General features: G+C 49.2%; 1 protein-coding gene and 1 long non-coding RNA gene across 5 annotated transcripts in view; both read right to left on the bottom strand.

Moving 5' to 3' along the window:
- Nucleotides 1-23,495, bottom strand: part of DLGAP2 (DLG associated protein 2) — a 736,824-nt gene that overhangs the window by 494,638 nt on the left and 218,691 nt on the right. The gene's annotated exons all lie outside the window — the stretch shown is intronic.
- On the bottom strand, nucleotides 582-8,018 carry LOC309651367. The gene is made up of 2 exons (XR_014258072.1): nucleotides 7,710-8,018; nucleotides 582-1,616 (listed from the first exon to the last, which is right to left on the bottom strand). It is a non-coding gene; the product is annotated as an uncharacterized lncRNA (long non-coding RNA).

Below are 23,495 nucleotides of genomic sequence, written 5' to 3'. Positions count from 1 at the left end.
CCGTTCACTGAAGAATCGTAACTAAATTCTGAAAACCAAAGGCACGGCCCTCAGAGATGCACCTACCACAGAGAGTGCACCTACACAGAGACGTTCACCGTCTCCCATAGGATCCTGAGCTGGTTAACATTGAAGCACAAATGTGAGTGATTTTAATAATTTATACACCAGTCACACCTAAAAGAGCAGACATTTCTAACGTTCAGTGATAATCTTTAGAATTCCAAAAGGAAAACGAGCATATATTTGTTGGGGAACAGTCACAGTATCCATTTTAAAACTTGTCACTACGCTTGTGGGTATTTTAATAAATATTTCAGCTAAATAAGATAACTGAAAGATTAGATTGTCATTAAATGTTAAGTTATATATAAATAAAGTTTATATATAACTTAACATTTCACTTGAATAAGAAGTTTGAGTTATTATGGAAATAACTTAAGTGCCCATCGATGGATGAGCAGATACAGAAGATACAGTATATATATTACATATCGTATATAATACACACACACACACGCACACGCACACGCACACACGCACGCGCACACACACACACACACACACACACACAAATGGAATACTATTCAGCCATGAAAAAGAAAGAAATCTTGCCACCGTGACAACATGGATGGACCTTGAGGGTATTATGCTAAGTGAAATAAGTCAGACACAGAAAGACAAATGCTGCATGGTGTCACTTATATTCAAAACAAAAACAAAAAATAAGTCAAATTCGTAGAAATGGAGAGTAGCAAAGTGGTGGCCGGGGCTGGGGCTGGGGAGACAGCTGGTAAAAGGGTACAGACTCTCAGCGCTAAGTGGGTAAGACCTGAGGACCTGATCTGAACATGTGATAACACTGCATTGTATCACTGACATTTGCTAAGAGAGTATAACTTAAATGTTCTCACAGGGCTTCCCTGGTGGCGCAGTGGTTAAGAATCCACCTGCCAATGCAGGGGACATGGGTTCGAGCCCTGGTCCGGGAGGATCCCGAATGCCACAGAGCAACTAAGCCCGTGCGCCACAACTACTGAGCTCGCATGCCACAACTACTGAAGCCTGCATGCCTAGAGCCTGTGCTCTGCAACTAGAGAAGCCATCACAATGAGAAGTCCACGCGCTGCAATGAAGAGTAGTCCTGCTCACAGAAACTAGAGAAAACCTGTGCACAGCAACAGAAGACCCAATGCAGCCAAAATAAATAAATAAACAATAAAAAATAAATAAATTTAAAAAAAAATGTTCTCACCACCAACAAAAAAGGATAAATATGTGAGATGATAGGTATGTTAATTAACTAGAATAGTGGGGATTCCTTTACAGGGCGTACCTCTATCAAATCACCGTGACATACACATATATCTCACAATTTTATGTCAATTATTCCTTAACAAAGCTGAAGTTAAAAGAGAAGAAATCTGAGTCAGACCAAATATTTTATAGACGTTTAATTTCACTTTTCAATGTTTTTGATTCAAGATGACAAAATAAATATGTAAACAGTAACAGAACTTCTTGTGGTCTTCTGCCATTGTTGTGAATTTTTTCAGTTTCCAGATATGGAGATGAATGTAGTGACAAATTAAGAAAACTGTCTTACTGTAAGTGACCTGCAAAGAAAAGAAAAACATTGTTAGAAAATCCGCGGCACAGCCAGTGTTTCAGATCACAGGGTGAGGGGGTCCGGGCATCACACACCCCGAGATGCACCCGAGGAAACGTGCTTCACCGTCTGCAAAACCAAACCTGGAACCAACCATTCAGCGAACATCAACGATTTACCGTTTACAGCGACCTGAAGTCACTGTGGGCTGTCAGAGGAGAGGTGTGAACGACACCTGGTGGGGGAAACAAGACGCTCTCCCTGTAACTGCAGAAGGGCCGGCACCGAGGAAAACGATGGCTGCCAATGTTGCCACAGAGCAACTCGGGGTCCCTGGCTCTTCCTCGGCAGGATGGCTCGGTGATCCACGGTCTCTGGAGCCCTGGGGACCAGCTCCGTCTACCGCAGGTCCAGGACTACGCGGGCACCGACGGTACGAGGTGGCGGCCAAGCGCACAGGCGGCCTCCCCCCACCCCCGAGGCGCACGCACGCGGTGGTCTGCTCGCCCTTGTCACCTGACGTCTGGTCCAGAGGGAGTGTCTGCTATGCCTTCAGCGCCCACGGCTGCCTACGAGCTCCCCAGAACTTCCCATTCTCTCTCTTTGTGTTTGTTTTTCTCGTGGAGGCTCCAGCCAGGCCCACGATGCTCACGGCTAGGAAGACCCCGGGGCTGACAGGAATTGAGGGCTCACTGCCCACACTGTGCGTTCACAGGCCCCCGTCCTCAGGACAGCCCCACACACCTGCCTGGTCCTGCCCTTCCCCCCGTGCTGCTGCTTCTCCCTCATCATGTAAAGTGCAGTGGCACGTGGCAGCCGCCAGGCGTGGCTCTGAGCCTTGGCGGTGGGAGAGGTGGAGGCACACAAAGCAGGACCTGCATGTGGGAGAGGGTCTCCTCCCGTCACCCCCGGGCCCTGGGGGCCAGAACTCCTGCCGTCACCCCTGGGCCCCAGGGACCGGAACTCCTCCCATCACCCCGGGCCCCGGGGGCTGGAACTCCTGCCTTCCCTGACTCACCAATCGCTTAAAACAAAAACGTTTTCTTTAACTACGGTGCCAGCTCTGTCTCTACTACTGTACTTATTTATATCACATTAGGATTATTTTCTAGATATCCCTTTCTAACCAGAAAATGAGCTGCTTTGAAAGGACCATATGTTACGAGTCTCTGCCATCCCAGTGCCTGGCACACGGGAAGTTTAGAGTGTGATGTGCTGAACAGACAGGAGACTGAGGTGAGAGCGTGCGAAACAGCCTCAGACACGGGTCCTCTGCTGTTATAATCGCACGAGGCCACGCAGAGCCCGGGAATCGCAATGGGACCCCGGGAAACTGACACCAAGGAGGGTCGCTCTTCTGAAAGTGGCTGAGGCTGTAATCTGAGAACGTTCTAGGAGAAGCCAAGCAACACTAGGGCAAATGTTCTGACCAAGATGGGGTTTTCCCTGGAGACGGAGCCCACACGCATCAATATGCCACCCAGGTCCTTTTCCAGTTTAGGTGACTGTGTGTGTGCATGTATGTACGATGTATGCACGCACATATATATGGGCAGACATACATACACATATATGCATAGATATGCACACATGTACATATCCATATATATTGATTCCTCCTCTGCCTGTGTATGTATACGTACATGTACATACACGTGTGTGTGTGTGTGTGTGTGCATACACGGACAGAGAGAGAGAGAGAGAGAGGAACCACTACATATCTGGAAAGAAGCAAAACCTTATAAAATGTAAGGCCCTACATCACACACGTAGGCAATTCAAACAATCTGTCCCGTCACCCCAGACTGTCCTTCCAGGATTCTGTTCCCAGCTGCTCCCTTATGACAAGGACTAAAGCATCAGGTCGGGCACCAGGGTCGGTCTTTGCTCTGGAAACTCCAGAGATCCCCAGCCTCACCCCTGAAACGTGACTTCGTGAGGCTCTTCTTCTCACACAGGCAAGTCCTGCTTCTGAAAAATGCACGGTGACCCTTACCCGTCCTGAACGACACTCTGTGAACTCTATAAGCAAACGGAACAAACCCACATCGCTGTCACACCCCCATCCAGGTGCAAAAGGACACGTTACCTTCTTGTAACTTTACTTCTGTCTCAAACCCACCAGGCCCGCAAGAGACAGGGATTCTGTTTGGCAGGGTCTCCACATCAGGCTGGGCGTGGAGCCAGCGAGAGCAGGGCCCCAGGCCGCCATCCCCACGGAGAAGTTCCAGTGTCTCCACGAGGGGCCCGCTCGACTCGGAGCTCGAGCCGGAAGGAGCCCTCCCGCCAAGGGCCTGGCTGTGCCCTCGCTGCCCTCCCCTGTGGCACCTTGGCGGGGGCAGATGAAAAACGCAGCATCACCCCCGTTTATAATAAAGAGCAGCCGGGACTTTGCAGAGCATTTGGACAGCAAACTCCTCCCAAAAACTGTATTTAAAATTTGAGCGCTTGCAGATGGAAACACTACAGACTATCTGAAAACAGCAATAAAGACAGACTTTGAAATGGACACGCCACATCTCACTGCAAAAGCATGAGAGAGGACACCTTACGGGGTATCCACATCGAGACAGCAGAACTGGGCTAATACGAGGGGAAAAGGAGCTGATGTGGAACCAGGGCTGCAAACAATGTCTTAGCCACACTTTGAATGGTCCCGGCCAGGTCCTTAAGTAGAGAAGACCTTGAACCCGCCCATTTACTTGTTGACTGTTTGTTACAATAAAACACACAGGCATACTTGCAACCACACACACGAAAATACTTCTCCTTTTAGAGTTTGTGTTCAGTCGTTTTCAATACATCATTTTTGGGGGTCTAAGACTTCTATAAGTTACTGCAGAGGAAAAAGTGTTCCCAGCCCGAACTGATCCCACTGGGGTTACAACCAGAGTTCAGGGCAGGTGGGTAAGTAACATCTTTTACCAATCCTCCTTAGTAAATGAGACTCTGTCCTGTATCTTAAAATATACTGATCTTCCTAAAAGTGAATCAGACAAATTTTTTTTTTAAAGAAGCATCCAGAATTTAAAAGAATTCTTTATCTGGTCCTTTGAGAAAATTAATGCCCAGATGTAATCGCAGACACCCTGATAACACCTGATCGGAGATTCTCCACCCCTTTGTCCCTGGGGATCTAGACAAAACAGAATATTTTTATTAGCAAAAGTGTGTCCTTTGCACATTTGAAAACCAGTGTCTTGCTGATTCCTGGGAAGGGAAGTTCATGGCCTCAACCTCAGTGTCAGCGTGACCGTGTGTTGCACAGCGGGCCTTCTGTGCAGCTGCAGTGTTCTGTCTACATAGACATGTGTGCACGGTCAACGCCCTGCATGCAATTGGTGCGAGCACGTTCACACGACAGCCTCTAAATCCTGATCAAGGGTGTTTACGTTGGTCGCTGCTTCTCAAGGTCGCCGTCCCGGGGGGACGGGCGGCACCTCCTGAGTGCCTCTCACCCCCCGGAAGCAGCATCTGTATGTTGCCCAGACTCTGCTCTGCACCTCTCAGTCAGCGGCAGCCCACTCATTCCCACAAGCACTCTGCACCACTCACCCCCCGTGTGTCCACAGCTCCTCCACGTGGACAGCCTACAATGGTCTCAGGGCCCTCCTCTAAAACCGGCAGTGACATCGAGCAAGGGGACGCTCCCCAGAGGCAGTGGTGACAAGATGGCAAGCACAGAGACCTTGTCACGGAGAGAAGAAGGAAAGCGCCCACCCTCCTCCTCACACCAACAGGCATGCGTGGCCCTGACCGACCCCGCGCTGGCCAGGCACTTACAGACGGACGGACGGACGGACCAGAGAATCCTGCGCGAGAACACACTGGCTCCCCGACCTTTTCTGCAGGGAAATAAACTCAGTAGAATCGTTTGACCCTAAGCCCTTCCCAGGCTTTCGCCGGGTTATCAATTTAGCAAATTATTTTGACTCCTTAACTCTTTTTATCACATCGATGGATGGTTTTTCCAGGCCTCTGACGGCCTACACAGGTTTCTGCCTGCCCATATTTGTTGGTCTATAATTACAGGAAATCACTCCAATAACTGGTCCACAGATGTTAGCTGAGCTCAGCAAGGCTGATCCACCCCTGCAAATAACAGGGTGTCTCTGCTGAAAGCCAAACAAGAGGAATGCCACAGGCCACCCCAATCATGTCTGTGTGTCTCACAGAGCATTTCCATCACCAAGAAATGAAATAGGTCATCTCAACTGTGCTTCCGTGAACATTTCCCAAAACATATTATATTTCATGGCTGGCAGCTTCTGATCTTGACATGCTGGAAAATTAGAAAACCCCATTAGGAGCCTGCTAATGTCGAGGGTAACCACATCTTAATATTTAAGATGTTGCCTTCATTGGAACTGTTTATTTCTGGAGTGCATTAATACTGAAATTAGTATTGATTGCCTTGTAAACACATGACCATCACAGGAGCAAACTTCTAGGACAAGCCAGCGCTTTGGTTTTCCACCCGAGCTCTGACACCTACTCACAAGGTAAGTTTGGGCAAGTCACCGGCCATCTCTTCCTTCCAGCTTCTTCATCTAGGAAATGTGTGTAATGACACCTTGTCCCAGTGGGAGAGTGACTAACCACTCTGCCTGCTCTCAGGCCTTGGGGAGAAGCCTGGTGATACGGGGTGAAGCAGGATGGACCACAGCCCATGCTGAGCCAAACAGACACCCCCGTTTAGAAACTTCAAATCTGCAGAGAGATTCTGTTCATTTCTGGAGTGTAGACACACATGCGAATCCAGAGCTGGAAGGCAGTGTGGTCCTCAGGCCTCGGGTTCTGGAAGGACTTGCCCAACATCCAGACAACCAGCTTCTCATCTTCCTAAAGACAGGCTGAGCGGGTTTTGGGCCCTTTAAACCCAATGATCCCTAAGATCAGTGACCATATGTCCGTGTGATCAGTACAGTCTCTGATCACATGGTTCCCAGCATCCCTTTCACTCTCAAACATGCCCTGATTTAGCTAATAAATGACATGGTCATGATCTCTAAGGCCGCATCCCCTTCTTAGATTCAGTGTAAAATCGAGCGAGAGAACGTGTATGTGAGGTTTCTGAAAACTGTTAGGCTGTAACGTGTAAGCTCTTACTAATTAGGGCAAGTAGCAGAGGGTTTTACTTAGAGTAAGAAATCAACAAACACTTGTGGAAGGAGAGAAATCTGTCTTCAAGCCAGCAAGGGCTTCAGGACGGTCTGAGGACAGCAGCGACGGGCACACGCGTCCTGTGAGGTTGACAATAAGCACGGGCCACCCCCGAGGGACCTCACCACCTCACGGCCAAGTTGGTTCCCCTGGAACTCAAAAATCCTTCAGAAACAGGATGACCTCCTTGTATTTCAAAAACAAATAAGTAAACAACTTGTGAGACAATCAACAGAAGCGGCTCCACTCTCTATACAAACACTCCAGGAATCTTATGATTTATCTTACTTCAAAATTATGCATTTGCTTTCTAGAAAGTGTTTTGTAGCCATCAGATATTAATATATGTGTCTGCTTCCTGGTGTATCTCTTATTGGATGACAATTAAAATATCAAACCATAGCTCACGAAATAATTCTCTTGCACTGCAGGGGACGGGGCCTTTGTCTCTCCCCGCTGCCTTCACAGCCCCGGCTACTCTGGAGGGGTGGGTGGTACCCTTGCTTTCCTTCTGTCTTGCCTCCCATGAGAATCAGCGGCTGCGCCCTACGTCCAAGGCGTCATGGTGTATCTCACCCTGGGCCAAAGGCAGAGCCGCCAGCCCTGCATCTGTCCCCACTGGGAGGGAGCAGCAGGGCAGAGCACCTCACGGTGAAAGAATATGACAGAAACATCAGTTCCACTCATCTCTGTAAATACAATCACACCAAAGCAAAGTCCGTAAAACAGGTGTAGAATCCGAAGTAGCAGAAGCCACTGTCCCACAAAATTACTAAATTCTGGTATCAATAACTCACCTTCCAACCCAGAAATCGTTTCCACCACTAGATGAGGCAGCAAATTCTTCTCGGTCCCCATCCACAGAGGGGAGAATGTTATACTCAAGACACAGAGAGACAGAATTCTCTTTTACATAAGATTCTTGGTGAAATCTTACTTTGTGGAATTATCGCAGTGGAGCTGCTCTGGTCCAGGCACTTCTCAGCTTGGTGCAATTATCTCAAGATGGGAAACCATGATGGAGAGAGATGTCTGAGCTCCAAACAGCAAGACGTGTGAGAGCTGTGTACGAGCCACCTGTGTGCACGCGTGAAAAGGCAACATGTGATATGGCACATTTCCCAGGTATGAAAAAGCTGTTCAAATTCGCCACGAAAGAATAACGCTTATATGGTAGCAAGCAACTAAGGCAATCATGATGGCGCGTGACATGCACTTAGATGGTCTCCAAAGACGTGTGAATGGGACTGACCTTGTCCGCTGGCCGACGAGGTGAGAGTGGGCGGGGCCAGCTCCCCGGAAGCGTGTCCGCCTCAGCTGCTGAGCCCAGGACCGTCTTCAGTAACACCTGCTTCAGCCGCATCTGCTCCTCATTGCACGTGTCAGATTCAAGGGTTTGGAAAGTAAGTCGCACAAAATAAGGCACCAAACAATTCTTTAACAGACGAGAAGTCAAAGTCCCAAACAGCAATGACGTTTGAGTTGAAGCAACAGTTGAAATGGGTTTCCTTTGAATTAACAAAATATTTCTGAGAAAGAATAAGATCTAGAATAAAGTAGCCAATGAACGTGAAAATTATGAAGCTCGTTTAAATATCACAAGTTACTAAGTTAAGGAGTCTTCAGTTTGGGATGAATTCACTTTAATTTCTGCCGAGAGGAATGTGAGCTTACAGTCCGATATGTGCAGGGTGGGGCGTGGGGGGAGCCCCTGCTCTCCGGGACGGCTGGTCGACCTCCGCAGGGGCCTGGCTGGATCCGACAGCAAAGGCAACTCACAGAGCGGCCAAGAGCTGGCGAGCTAACTGAGAAGATAGTAAATGTGGTTTGTTTGCAGGAGGACTTCCTGACTTAATGCAAAACAGAATCGCAGGAAACTACCCTGTGATCAAATCAACGCCTCATGCTTCTTCCTCTGCAGCTCGGATACCGACACACTGACCGTCAACCTAGGTCAGCAAAAGAAGAAAGCCGTCACTGCGGGAAAGTCTGAACCGGAGCATTCACCTGACCAGAGCAAAGCATGATAAGGACGGAGGAGCAGTCAGGGCAGGGGTCGTGAACGTCCCCTACAAGGGCCGGAGGGGACGTATTTTAGCCGCTGAGGGTAACATTCTCTGCCCCGCCTGTCTCGGTAGTGGGAAATCAGCCACAGCAACACAGAACAGTGGGAGTGGCTGTGTTCCAATAACACTTGCTTTACAAAAACGGGCAGTCGGATGCAGGCTATGGTTCGCCGGTCCTCAGCCAAAGCTGACTGAGGTCTGGACACGGGTGAACCTGCCGGTGTGGAGAGGACCCAGGAGAAGGGGTCCACCTTGCAGAGTCGGCCCGGTCCCTACCGCCTGCTCCCAGGGCCTCCGGGGATGCCCTGCACTAGCCCTGGCATCTGCAGGCCCCAGGAAACACAGCCAGCAAGGTGACAGCCCCACCTGCCCGTTTTCTAGGCAAGGACGGGCTGGCACTGCCCACCTCGGAGCCGCTCCGTGAGGGGTGCTGGGGCTGCAGGGGACCTCGCACCCCTACCTGCTCAGACCCCTCCTGGTGCTTCCGCCTTCTCCGAAAGCCCTGCTCCTCCCTCAGGTATTAATTCCAAACTCCCTTCAAGACTCAGGCCAGCACCACCCCTAGTGATTACACACTGAGCTCTCCCCGCCTTGAACCCTGCAGAACCGTGGTGGTCTCGACTACGCAAACCAGCACACTGAGTCTCTACTCTCTCTCCCCTGTTCTTTATTCTGTTCATCTGTTTCTTCTCATCAATTTATAAGAGGCTAAAAGGCGCTATGATATTCTGCTTGGGGGCCAGGACACAGCTGGCGTTTAACGAACGCTCTTCACGGCAAGTCCTCACCGCAGACACAAGCTCTGTGCGGAGAGGACCACGGAGGCCTAGAAACAGCCGCCGTGAGCACCGGCCAGGATGCATTTGTTTCGGACACTTTCTATCACAAAGATGGTAGCAGATTTTAAAACAGGTTTCCAAGAGTGTTTTCTGCATTTTCTTTCTCATTTCCAGAGGTGGGGGGGCACCCTAAGAAGAAAGCGGGGAGGGGGGCAAGCTGGTGGGAGGGGAAACTCCCCCGGGGGGACCACACAGCCGACAGGGCGCTGGACTGGACCCGGCCACCCTGAGGGACAGAGCGGTGACCCCTCCTCGGACTCGGACGGCGTCCGGAGAGCTGGCCTGTGTGGGCGGAGCCTGCAGAGCAGCCCGAGGTCACCTCTTCTCCTGAAGCCGCACTTGTGGACACAAGCCCCACAGGAGCTGACCTCACGATCAGAACGTGCTCACATGTCCACCCACACACGTCCGGGAAGAGTCACAGGCGGATCCACACCCAGAGAACCAGAAGATCCCCGGCCAAGGACACAGACCCCAGGCCACGCCCCCTGCACCCGTCCCCCAGCTCTCCCACCCCAGGCTCATCGAGGGTCCTGCCCGACAGCCCCCGAGGGCAAGGACACACCGAGCTTTCTGTTTAGATTTCTGAGGTGTTCCTGAGGTCTAACTGGGGGTTCTTAAAAGCAAAACGTCCCCAAGACCCTCTGGAACTACTTTCTGAAGGAAGAAAACAAGCTTCATGACCGGAAATTGGGGAGAAATTCTTCCGAGGCCCCTCGGTCACCCTGAGGCCATGCCTCCTGGCGAAGTCGCATCCTCTCACCGGTCCTTCTTTAAGTCCCACTAAGGCTCCATCTGCATCACCCTCGGCAGAGCCGGAGCTGCAGAGTCCAGAGAACAGCCCCACGGCTGACCCTTCAAATGCTGTGCGTGTCTGTACACATACTCAGACAGCTGGTGACCAACCGATGAAGGCGTGTCTTTAACATAATAGTTGGTCGAATATGAATAAGTCTTTAGCTCATTGACAGCAACAGCAATGAAGGGATAACACTCTCTTTAATTTAAAGCAGCACCTGGAAACTCTATCAAAAGCAAATCACGCTCTTATTCTTCAGATGCAAAAATGCAAGCACCTCCCTGGCTTACTGGTGAAAACCTGACATCAAGTATGATCTCCCATAAAGCTACTTTGAAAAGATAAATGGCTCTTTGTTATTGACTGCTGCTCCGGTTTAGATGATAATCTCCAAAATTATAATCTCTGCTTTCCTCTGCAGAGTGCCCTGGTCACAGAAGCAAAGACTAGACTCTTCCAGACAAGTGACTCGAGGCCCAGGTTGCAGGTGGAATGGAAGGTGAATCTCTGGTTCTTTAAAAGGCAAGTGCCCAGCAGAGCAAAAGGGCACATTTGGGCTAAGTCTGGGTCACGGGCTCTGCTTCCTGCCGACATGGGGTAGGACCATCCCACCCCATCCACCTCCTCCACTTCCATTTCAGCTGGAAAAAATCCAGTGTGTAAAGCTAACATCCTCACTTGAATTTTAAAAGTTCCACTTCATCATCTACCCTCGCAGAAAATGTCAGAGCATCAGTAAGGTCTGTTCCAGGTGTTAACCCTGAATGACAATCAAATAGAGCCTCCTTCAAAAAATCTAGTTTGTTCCTCAGGTCAAACCAACCGTCATTAAAAGAAGAGCCACTGGGGTTGATTACACAGTCACCTCCCCAAAGTCTACGAAATTTTCTAATAAAATGGGAACTGGCATCTCTTGACATACGTTCTGAGTGGCGCTTAATTGACAGGAAGTGAGTCTATTTTATTGCAGGAAGGGGAGGGGTGAGAGGCAGCAAGAAAAACAGAACTGCAACGTCAGTGAATCCGGGGACCGAGACTTATGAGGAGACCCCCCCAAAAAAGAACGGGGAGGCTTGAGCGACAGGACGTTTTATAAAGGAAGCCGTTGGACCAAAACAAAGAAGAGGGTCCCCTGGCGCTGGGCATTCCATCAGGGGTCCCCCAACCGTGCACATAAAACTCCCATAAACGTAAAGGAAGGCACATGACACAGGCTTCCACCCCCCACCCAACCCCGAGGGTCTCTGGGGGGCTGGCTGGGCGAGGACAGTGAGGAAACGTCGGGACAGGCCAGGAGCTCCGGGCACCTGCCCTCGGGCACCCACGGGCCCTGGTCTCTGCCACATCCTGCTCCTCTCGGCCCCCGTCCGGGTTGAGAACCGGTGCCCGGGGGCTGGCGGCCCCCCACGTCAGCACCAGCGCCCTTGCACGGGAGGAGGGGGCCAGGGGAGCCCGTGCCCACCCCCGGCAGTCCTCGAAGGCTGGCCGGGCACTGCCTGACCCTGACCGCGGGGCGGGGGAGGCCGAGAAGGGCGGCTGACCGTGAAGCATCAGCAGCCCGCCTCTGAGCGTGGACGGCTGCCCACTGACCCATCGAGGCAGCGCCTGGCTGCACAGGACAGCCTTTGCCGCTGGAGGGCTCGGTCTCTTCAGCCTCGTAGGGCTTAAAATCATGTCTTTCGTGTGCTCAATTGTTGCCTATGTGGGAACAGCCGTCTGAAATTACAGGGAATCAATAAGAAAATACGGTTTTATATGCAAACACTCACTTTGTTCCCATTTCAAGAACACACTTAATTCCTTTAAAAAGCTAAATCACATCTTACTAGAATATGACCATAATTCTGTTAAAATCATACGATGCAACTGGTGTCAGTTCTCACATTAATAGATGCTAGTTGCAAAATCAGTGAGTGTCAAAGAAAACTGAAATAGTTTAATGTCTTCATAGAAACTAACTGCAATCAAATTTTTAAATGACCTTTTTAAGTGATATTTTTGTTCTAAGTGATCACTGCTGACATTTACCTCTTTATCAAAATCTTGACCCTGAATTTCTTAAATGCTTCCTAATTTCAAAAATAAATATGCCCAGAGGCAAGACAGATCAGTACTCTGCTTCACTAATTAATCTGGATGAAAAATGGGAAATACATAAAAACATACTCGAGCCCGGAGAGTCCTGTGACTTTCAACTAATAACCTGAAAGCACAGATTCACAGCCTCTCTAATCCGTAACAGTAAAAGAACACATCAGCTCTCAAAAGGAGGGCTTTTTTCCACCAGAGAGATAACACTTCTTCAAAAACCAAGTACCAAAGAATAGGTATTACCCTCCCCCATTATGGCACATTTTGTCTTTTAAAATGCCTTTGCTATAGTATCGGAGAAACATAAATTCTCGTGTTATTGGGCTCAAATTTAAGCCAAACCGCTTTCCCTAGAATCACAGTTCTGGTTGAGACAAAAGACACTTTGCCCCAGGACCGAATCAGTTGCCTTGCTGCTGGTTCCCACACGGCGGAGGTGTTGCTGGCCAGCTCTCAGGGAGCTTGCTGCCGCAAACCCCGAAACACCCGTGGAGAGCACGACCGGCGCCTGCACCTTTACGGGGATCCCCCGCACCTGGGGCCACCTGACCGCACGGCTCTGGGTCCTTAGGCCCAGCAGCGAATGAAGGAAACGTTTTCCTTCTAAGAGGAAATCAGGTCTCGGGACTCAGTCTGTGACTAAGGTGGTCACAACCCATCAATACGAAAAGGCAGCAGGAAAGGCCGTCCTTTCTCTTCACCCTCCCATCCCTGCCTCGGTGACCGTAAAGCGACAGGTATCCGGTCAGGCAAGACGTGGCACCGGGCCCTCCTGCCGATGCCCCCGGGGAATCCCAGTAGCAGAGGAGGTAGTGAAGCGGGAACGTGAGTGCCGACGACAGAGCAGGTCCTGAGACGCGTGACGTCCACGGGAAACAGACGGCATAAAGGCACAAGCCTTTCAGAAACGCAGCATCACGTGATCAGTTTTGGCCCAACTTCTCTGCAATCTCCACTGCTCTCCATTAAAACCTAAGTCCTAATCATGCCAGCTGTCAGACATCTGAACGCTCCCAGAAAATCTTACCTGGGACACCAAATTCCAAGAGGGACACGTGGTAAGAGTGTGAGCGCAGAGACTGTCACAGCCGTGGGGTCTGCAGTCCCGACCACGTGAGGACACTCTGGCCAGACGGGAGAGGGTCCGGGCATCAGACGCCTGAAGGGCTGCCCTACAGAAGGGGCGCTGGGTCTCCGGACCTTCTCTGCAGCTGTGACCCTCTGAGCGGGAAGCACAGGGAAGCAGGTCACTCCACCCCGGGCAGGGCGACAACCGTGCCACCCTCCTGAGTGCACGCAAATGCCCCTTAGGGAAGCAGCAGAAAGGACGCCGACTTGTTAGGGCACCAGCCGCTTTCAACCAGTGTGCTCTGAACTCCCTGCAGGCGTGCCGGTGAGGCTGTCTCCGGGTTGGATCGTGAAACGGTTACAGACCCGTGAGAGGCACGGGGGGTACAGAGTGCCCGGTATGTGCCCCCCCCCCGAGGCTGCCCCTGCGCCCCCGCCTGTCCAGCCAGGGCAGGCCCAGACCAGGGAACCGATCTTGCCCGTGGCGAATGGCTGGCTCTGCACAGCTTCCCGCGGGAAGAGCTGTGTAAGCCCCACCACGATCAGGACCCACGCCCTGGCAGTGCCCCAGACCCTCCTGCCTGCACGGTGCCTGCGAGTTTCAGCCACTCTGTGATGCCCATGTTTTGACGCAGCTGGAGGATATAAAACGTGATGGCAGTGTCTCAACAGTGTGACGACCAGGGACAAGACTGTGCCTAGCAGTTCTTACAAAGCAGGGCAGAGAGTGCTGCAGGACGGGCCTCAAGTTGCTGGTGTAGTGGCAGCCTGGCATCAAAGAAAGCTTCTGCGCTTGCTGGAAAATGCTCGTAACTTCCTAAGAAAGTGAGATTAGTTCTAGTCGGTGGTGGGCCCAGAGGTTCGGCGGGATGGCGTGGGTACAACCTGACGACTCTGTACGAGCCGTCAGATCATCTAAGACCCAAAGCGCCTCAGCACACATCTGGATTCTGGGACACTGCCTCAGTCTCTTCCAGTTCTAAGCTAAGTTACCCTATGTGAACGTAACACTCCACCACACCAATGCCAAAACTGCACGTGTACTTAACAAGCTAGAGCTCACCTACTTTATATGGTGCGTAACAATAATCCCCAAATGCAAATTAGAGCAATAATGAAATGTCACTTTAGCTTATCAAATTTATGAAGACAAAAGACACAACTTAAATCGCCAAGTGCTGGCTAAGCTGCTATGAAGAGCTCTCTCGTGTTTGCCAGTGGTGATATAAATTCCTACAGGCCCTGGGGAAAAGTGTTAACTTGGAGATACATAGCAAGAGTCTAAAACATGCATATACTTTGAGCCAGTGTTTTCATTTCTAGGAACAAGTCTAGGGAAATTTTAATTAGTAGAGGAAATTTTAAAATTATGTTTTTGTCTTAACATTGTAAAAGCCAAAAAACTGCAAACAACCTAAATGTCAATTCTGTTCTCATGTGTATTAGACACTTCCTCTGTGCCAGGCACCACAAAAAATAAAAAATGGGTATAAAAGACTTGAAGTAAATATATTTCCGGTATTGGTAAAGTTTATAACCGGGGGGGGGGCAGGGAGGGGTGAGCACACGAAAATAAAATTATAATTTCACCAAAACACGACGACAAAAACACAGCTGAGAAATGGCCTGTGGATCATCTTTTGTTAGAATGTCACGTAACTATTAACCCACTGGGTCCCACTTAGAGCCCAGCCACCACGTGGCAAAGCCAAGCCTCGTGGGTGGTGGGTGACGTGGAGGAGACGCAGGTGACCCAGTCGACAGCCCTCGATAACGTGCTGGCTGACGGCCAGTGTCACTGCAGCCCTGTGGGTGGACGTCTGGGTCCCCCCCACCCGTCAAAGCGGCAGGTGACCGCAGCCCCGGTCACACACAGAGAAGAACCACGCAGCTGAGCCAGGCACCCTCAGTCACTGGAAATGACAAATCGACGGCTACTGCTTCCAGCCGCTGAATTCTGAAGTGGTTTCTTACACAGTCATAGAAGCCAAAAGAGGTGGATTTGCTAGAAAATTAGTTGGCCGAAGAAACACTCCATCCACTAGAGATATTTTAGAGTCCTCATTCTAGCAGCCTGGGCTATGACGTCTGTAACAGGATTTACTGAGCCTTGGGCTGATCAGTGATGTGACAGATAACATTTTTGCAGACGCTTTTACCAAAACCAGCAGCCACAAGTGTTCACCAAAAGGTGAGGCCACAGCGGGGTTAAGACTGGGACACACCTTGGGCCCACGGCCACACACACACACAACGGCCGCCCCACGGCCATCATCACGCGAGGGTGACAGATGCCTGAGACCCAGCCTTTGGAAAGTGTCCCCCATAGCTGTGCTTCCCCCGACCGCCTTGGCCTTGGGACATCCCCAGGGGTCCTCACAAGGCCCCTGGCGACGTGGGGTGAAGCCGCGGCGGGACTGGCTCTGGGCTGCTTGGCTCAGCCATGTTGCCGAGCTCTGTCCATCCCCCCTCAGACAGCGAGCTGGAATCCAGGTCCCCGTAAAAGGTGATGGAGCTGGAGGAGCACAGAACACACCGACGTGACAGGTGTGGCCTGGCCCACTGGTCCCAGGTCTGTGGCCAGAAGGCGTGTGTGTGACCCTGTCCCCACCACGGCAGGCTTCACCCTCATCACCTGTCACGAACCCCTCCGGGGCCATCTCTTCCTATCAACTGCCCTCCCTGTTATCATTCAGGACTTCTCATTCTCACCCTGGTTTGTCCTTTCTTGTCCCTTTAGAAATAATAAGGAATCTGGGGGACATTGCCTCTAGGAACCGGACTCAGGCTTCAGGCCCCACTTTACAGCCAGCCTGTGGGGACCGCCCTCCACACCTGTGTGTCCAGGAAGGGAAATCAGACACACTCACCTGTTACCGACCTTGTCCGCGTTCCAGGCACCTGCCTCCAGGCCACACGGACGGTCATGATTCCATAAGTAATTGTTGAACAATTTTTCCTGATATTTGCCCCACTCAAACCTGGTCTTCTTTCAAAGTTTGACTCTCTTCACAGAAAAGTCATCCATTTCATGTAGATAATTTCCTCAGCGTGGGTTCAGTTAAACAGGTTAACTGTGGCCATTTCAATAGGACCTCTTTCCCCTTAATTATAGCATGAGGTCACAGGACCCTGAGGAACTACTGAAAATGTTCTTTGAAAACCAGCAGGAAAAATTGCGCTTGTGTAACACAGTCTCTTCTCAAATGCAGTGACACACAAAAGAGCTCTGGGGCCCGACTGCCGAGGAAGGAACCCCGGACTCACCCTTCGTTAACTCTGCAGCCGTATCTGATGCCCTGAACTCAGACTCTGCATCTGTAAAATGTGGTAATAACAGCAGCCCCCTTCAACACATGGGTGGAGGCTGAGAAACCCTGCAAAGGACTCGGCACCGTCCCTGGAACAAATGACAAGTGCAGCACCTCCTGCACAGGAAAATGAACGCCTTTCAGAGTGGGGTCGATTTTCCTCATTCTTCTTACCATATTTTAAGTTCAAACAAATCTTTACACCCATCACTTCCCAAAGCAAGGCCATCGCTGAGACCAGGAGCATCTGCAGTGATCTTCCTGCCCTTCAAATCTGCGTCTGTGAAGTCCTGAATCACAAGACTTTGTCCTCGCTTCCTGGTCTTGAAACAGTGACAGAAATTTTGTGGGGACGTTTAAATTTGTAAATACTCTGGAGAAATACAGAAAAAACAAATTGCTTTTGCTGCCAAACTCAGGAGCCCTGGTGACTTCTACAGCTTCTAAGACAAAATAGCCATGCTTCAATTAATTCTAAAATATTATTTCTGTTTTACCTGTAAAAACGGCCTGTTTTCTTTTTTTGTCTCTATAACTCACCTTGGATATTTCAATACACTTACTCAAAATTTTAAGTATCAGAGTGCTTTATAAACAGAAGCACTTTGGTCGATAATAGTATCATGTCATAAATGTATTTTTATAGATGAAAAACTTGAAAAATTTTTGTAAACATTATTTAAATACTTTGCTGTCAAGGGCTGGCCTAAAAATAATAAACATTAGAAAAAAATGACATGAAATAGTGTCTTTGTTCAAAAATCACTCAGCAAGCTTCTGGTTAAAATAATGTCAAGTTATCAGGCTTCTGGGTTGAGAAGTAGAGAAAAGCTATATCCAGTATATCCCTCTTTTGATCATAATAAAATGAGAGGAGATAACAGTAAAAGCAATTCCTCCCTCCCTCCAAATTGCAGAGGTAAAAACCTAAGTTAAGAATGAAAATAGCAGCATCACAAAACCAAGAAGTCAGACAGGACTAGCAACTATCAGAGCAGATACATATTAAAAGAAAATTCTTGACATAGAAGATTTGAGATAATCACACTGAAATCAAAGGAGAGGGAATGAGATCAGAAAAGTCAGAAAAAAGATAATAGATAGGACGGAAAAAGACAGTCCAGGATAAGGATAACTGGCATGGCTAAGGAAGAAAACCCACCTAACATCATCAAAGGAAGTAGAAACAAACAGGAAATAAAATAACTTCAAAGATAACAATCGGAGGAATTATCTATGACATGAAGAAAGCATTAAAAACCACAATTAAAAATAATGACACAGGGCTTCCCTGGTGGCGCAGTGGTTGAGAATCTGCCTGCTAATGCAGGGGACACGGGTTCGAGCCCTGGTCTGGTAAGATCCCACATGCCGCGGAGCAACTAGGCCCGTGAGCCGCAATTACTGAGCCTGCGCGTCTGGAGCCTGCGCTCCGCAACAAGAGAGGCCACGGTAGTGAGAGGCCCGCGCACCGTGATGAAGAGTGGCCCCCGCTCGCCGCAACTAGAGAAAGCCCTAGCACGGAAACGAAGACCCAACACAGCCAAAAATAAATAAATAAAATTTTAAAAATAAATAAATAAATGACACAATATTCTAACAAATTTGAACAAAATAACAGATACCAAGAAATATCTTGATTATGTAAGTAAGAATTAAGTATAAATCTTTTTTCAAACACACAGGCATAAAGTCGAGGATGAAATTAACCTGGTGTGATACACCTCCAGAAGTTTACAGGTAAACGTGACCCAAGGATATCATACCCAGCTAAGTCATCCCTCAAGTGGAAAGAAGGCTACGGTGGTCTCTCCAAACGTGAACAGTGTGGGCAACGTGGCGCTCGTGTGCCTTCCTGGGTGAGGAGTTCAATTCATAATAAAGTCCAGCCCCCAAAATAGTAAGTGGAAAATCGTGGTACGAGGATTACTGTAATATTCTGTGCTAGAAGACAATGGGACAGTATATCAGGAGTGAGCACTAAAGGAAAGGAAGTGCATGACCCAAGAATTTAATCTCAGCCAAGTTTTCCCTTGAGACTAAGAGCAAAAGACAGGCATTCTCATCCAGGAAGAAAAATCAGAAAATAAATACCCATGGCCCATGTCGAAAAGAACCACTTGATAATAAAATTAACCAACCAAGAGATCAAAATAAAGAAGTCAAGTTGGAAAAGCCACAATAAAAGGAGTGGTGGGTGGGCATGGGCACTGAGTCCACGTGAATGGCTGAAAGAAAGGCTCTGCAGAGGTTGGGTTACACGGTGTATATACTGTAGACCTCGTCCAACGGACTTACATGCGTGTGTGTGCACTCACGTGTGTGTATGTGTGTATATGCACACACACATAATTCTATTCTTGTGGTAGAGGAGAGAATACAGGAGAAAATATAAAAATACTACTCTCATATTTCAAAGCTTCTTAATGTTTTTTTTCAATTTTTTCTTTTTTTATTCTTAGAAGGCCTTTTAAGAAACTATGTCTATTTTTGATAAAGAAATATTTATGTGAAACACAGTAATGAGGGGGTGGGGAGGAGAGATGGGGAGAAAGGGATAGGGCTGAAAAAGAGAGATTTCTGAGGAATTTCTAGACATTCCTTTGTGCTGCCAAAGTTTAAATTAAGAAGCAAAAATCACATTTCTTGTCCTTCATGTGAAATGAACAGCTAAGGAAACTGAGTTAGGTGGGTAATAAAAGAATCTCAGGCTGAGCGTTCGTCGAAGCTTCGGAGAAAAGAATGAAAAATTACACTTTGCCAAGAGACTTCAGGGCTTCAGTTTGCAAATACTGATATTTCTAGGTTTCACAGAGACCCTGAAACTAAAAGCTATATTGCTTTTAAATACACATGTTTATAAAATTCCATTATGCATTTGAGGGTGATTTGGTACCTACTTCTTGGTCTGAATACCAAAGGGCACCAAGTAGATAAGAATATTTAGGGAGAGAAAATACACGCCACGTAAAAGCCCTACGATTAAGTGCTGACATGGGAGATCGAGGAGACTGCGGTCAAAGTGCACTCAGGTCTCAGTGACGAGAAGGAGTCACAGGTGCTTCCGACAAGCCTCACTGCAGCCACACCACCTCCTCAACGTGTACTGCATACGCTGCTGACCACATGCAACACAGAACCCCAGGGGACTCGGAAATTAGCAGCTGAAAACTTAAGAGGCGACCCTTATCATTTTCTTATCGTATCCAGGAACCACTGTGAAGTAAAACTGAGATTTCTTGAAATAGTGACTGTTTGCAAATGGAAGCAAGGCTTGCTGTCCACTTGGACTGATTTCCAGCTTCTAGCAGAAGAGCTGAGGGTAGCATCACGGGGAAGAGAGCAAGGTTCCCACGAGCTACAAGAAGACCAGGCAGCCAACCCTCTTGACGCATAGGTAGTTCGTCCTGGTGGTTTGCTGGCTGGGTTTCCAGGGCAACCACAACGAGAGATGTTGGAGAGTGGACAGCAGGGAGACCGCCGGGGTGTCCAGTGGGTTTTCGAGCAGCAGGTTTGCTTCTTCCTTGTGGGACCACGGATGAGTTTAATTTTTTAAAATCTTTTTTTATGGAGTTATCATTAACATACGATGTTATATTCGTTTCAGGTGCAGAACACAGTGATTTGATATTTTTACACCTTATGAAACGATCACCACAATAAGACCAGTCACCATCTGCCACCGTACAAAGTTGCTACAATATTAATGACCATATCCCCTGTGTGTTCATCATATTCCTGTGACTTATTTATTTTACAGCTGCACATTTACAAACAAACAAAACAAAACAGAAACAGACTCACTGATACAGAGAACAGACTGGTGGTTGCCAGGGGTTGGGGAGGTGGCATGGGGACAGAGGACATAGGGTAGGATCTGAGCTGCACAGGAGCAAGCGGGGAGCAAGTGGAGACGCTCCCCCAGCAAGATTCCTGCGGGTCTGCAGCGCCGGGAGGAGACCACCACTCCTGGCCACGTCACCCAGTCCTTCCGGAGACACGTCTGGGCACGTGGACGGACGCCCTCCCGCCCAAGATCAGTGACGCCACGGGAGCGCAAGGTGCCACCTGCCACCACAGCAGAACAGGGAGAAGGCAGCGAGGACTTGGAACAGCAGGAAATGTCCAAGGAAGTGAGTAAAAAGACACGGTGGGTGGAAGCACGAAAAAATAAAAATTTGAACCTGATTCCTCCAGGAATTTGCTCATGATCTTATTTATTTATTATTTACTTACTTATTTGCCTACTTATTTAGGCTGCGCCAGGTCTTAGTTGCATGCATGGGGGATCTAGTTCCCCAACCAGGGATTGAACCCAGCCCCCCCCCCCTCACTGGGAGTGTGGAGTCCCACCCACTGGACCACAAGGGAAATCCCTGCTCATGATTTTAAACTACCCCCTTGTGGGCACAGATTGAATTAAACCACTTGCAGACTATCTGACACAGTGTTGACAGGGAGCGCCCAGTGGGTGTGAGACCCTTGTGCTACCCGTGGTCTCACCTCCAAATCGGACCATCTACGGGGCTGCTTGCTGCTGTTGGAAGCGCACCTTTCTCTACCTCTTGGCGTCTGGGAGAGAGTTTTAGTTGTAATTTTCCTTTCAAGTAAGAAACCATCATTGATGCAGCATTTAAGCCTAGATGGCAGTGGGGAAACTGCATATATTGAGGTACTAAAATATCTAAGTGAAATTTAGTTCACATTTCCATTAGCCTTCGGGAATCCATCCCAGAAGACGAGTGACTGAACAGGCCGGCACCTCGTCTGGCTCAGCTGTGCTCAGCCCCGTGCCGTCCCGACCCAGAGCCTCCAGCAGACTTCTCCCCACCAGACAGAGTCCCCACCAGACACGGTCCCCACCAGACACGGTCCCCACCAGTCTCGGTCCCCACCAGACACGGTCCCCACCAGTCTCGGTCCCCACCAGACATGGTCCCCACCAGACACAGTCCCCACCAAGCATCTTCCGGGCACGCTTTTCATTCCACCAAGAGCTCTGAGAGGACAGCATGTGAAGAGGGTCTGGTCCAGATGCTCAGACACGTGGGAGCTCATGCCAGGGGTCAAGGGGATAAACTCAGTGACCGACCCATGTGGCTCCTGGCAGCAATGAGCACGCCTCCCTCATTCACACACCTGAGGAGGCGCTGGAATCACAAGGCCAAACAGAGTTATCTTAAAACACTTTCCCCCTTGACAGATTTGACAGATTGCAGATTTTCAGGAAAAATAACCAAATTCTGCCATTGTAGGATGTCTTGTTCTCAGATATACGCTGGACTTTATTAGAATTTCATTTTGCTAAACTTAATTAACAATCCTGATAAATTTAACTGGTCTGCTCTCCTTTGAAACATAGTGACTCCTCTTTGCAAAGTTTTCTCTGCATTAATCATCTTGACTCGCCCAACAACTGGTGAATGAACAGGGAAAGAATCGTTTTTGAGAATATGTGCCAACCACACGCATTATTTTATTAAGTCTTGACAATGTTATTGCCCGTTTCTTTAACAACGGAAATGCAGGTTCTGAGAAATTAAATAACTTGTCTACACAGCATTAGGTCAGAGATGAGAACCCTGCCTGATTCTGAAGCTGGTGTGTCCACCACACTCATGACAAACCCTGCCTCACAAAGTCCTGAGGGGCACACAGGACAAAGGAAGGGAGTGGACAGCCCGGCCAGGCTTCTGTCCTTTGCTCTTGAGCCAATTCCAGAAGTCCGCCTCTTGCCGATCAGAATGAGACCTGGACACGGCCACACCGAGCCAAGCACGGAGGAAGCGTCAGACCAGCTCTGGTGAGTCACTGTCACGGGAGAGATGCCTGAAAACTCTGTGTAGACCATAAAGCACTTTACAAATATTTGCTTTTACTTTCCTCTCAAGATGTATTTGGAATTGTGTCTGAGACATGTAGCATATGTTCTGTTTAAGCTTAACGTTAAGATAAATACACACAGGCGGCAACTATTCTGAGGTGTGGCCTAGTGCTTTATGGTCTGCACAAGACGTAGGGGTAGATGCTCAAAGGCCACCTTTGGGACCCCCACTCCTCACATTAGCACAGGCTCCTGCAGGAACCCTGGAGCAGTGAAACGCCAGCAAGAAGATGCCCTGTGTGCCAGGCATCGGGCAGGGCAGTTTCACTGTTACCCGTTCCAACCCTCAGAGTCACCCCATTGACAGTGAGGAAGCAGAGCCTTGGAGAAGTGAAGAGACACCGGCGGGAGGTGGATGGTGCCAGTGGACCAGAGGCTCCAACACCTGGGCCTTCCAGCAGCCCCCGGTTCTCAGGGCCTATTCCAAGGTCCACCGATGTAGGTTTTGAGGAGACTACATCTAAACCCTGATCTCGTGCTGTGTACCCAGACCAGCGGGTCAAAGACTTAGGCCCAACACACCCGGCCCTGGGCCGTATTCAAAGTGAACAATAGTTCTTATTTCCCAAAGAACTTACTGTCTTAAAGGGAAGGTGTAGATAGAAATATGACATGAAAGCAAATACATTCATTTGACGAATCTTTCTCATGGAGGTGCCCAGTGC

The sequence above is a fragment of the Balaenoptera physalus genome (assembly GCF_965194825.1).
Source record: "Balaenoptera physalus genome assembly, chromosome: 21".
Classification (NCBI taxonomy): Eukaryota; Metazoa; Chordata; class Mammalia; order Artiodactyla; family Balaenopteridae; genus Balaenoptera; species Balaenoptera physalus.
This window is presented reverse-complemented; position numbering and strand designations above follow the sequence as displayed.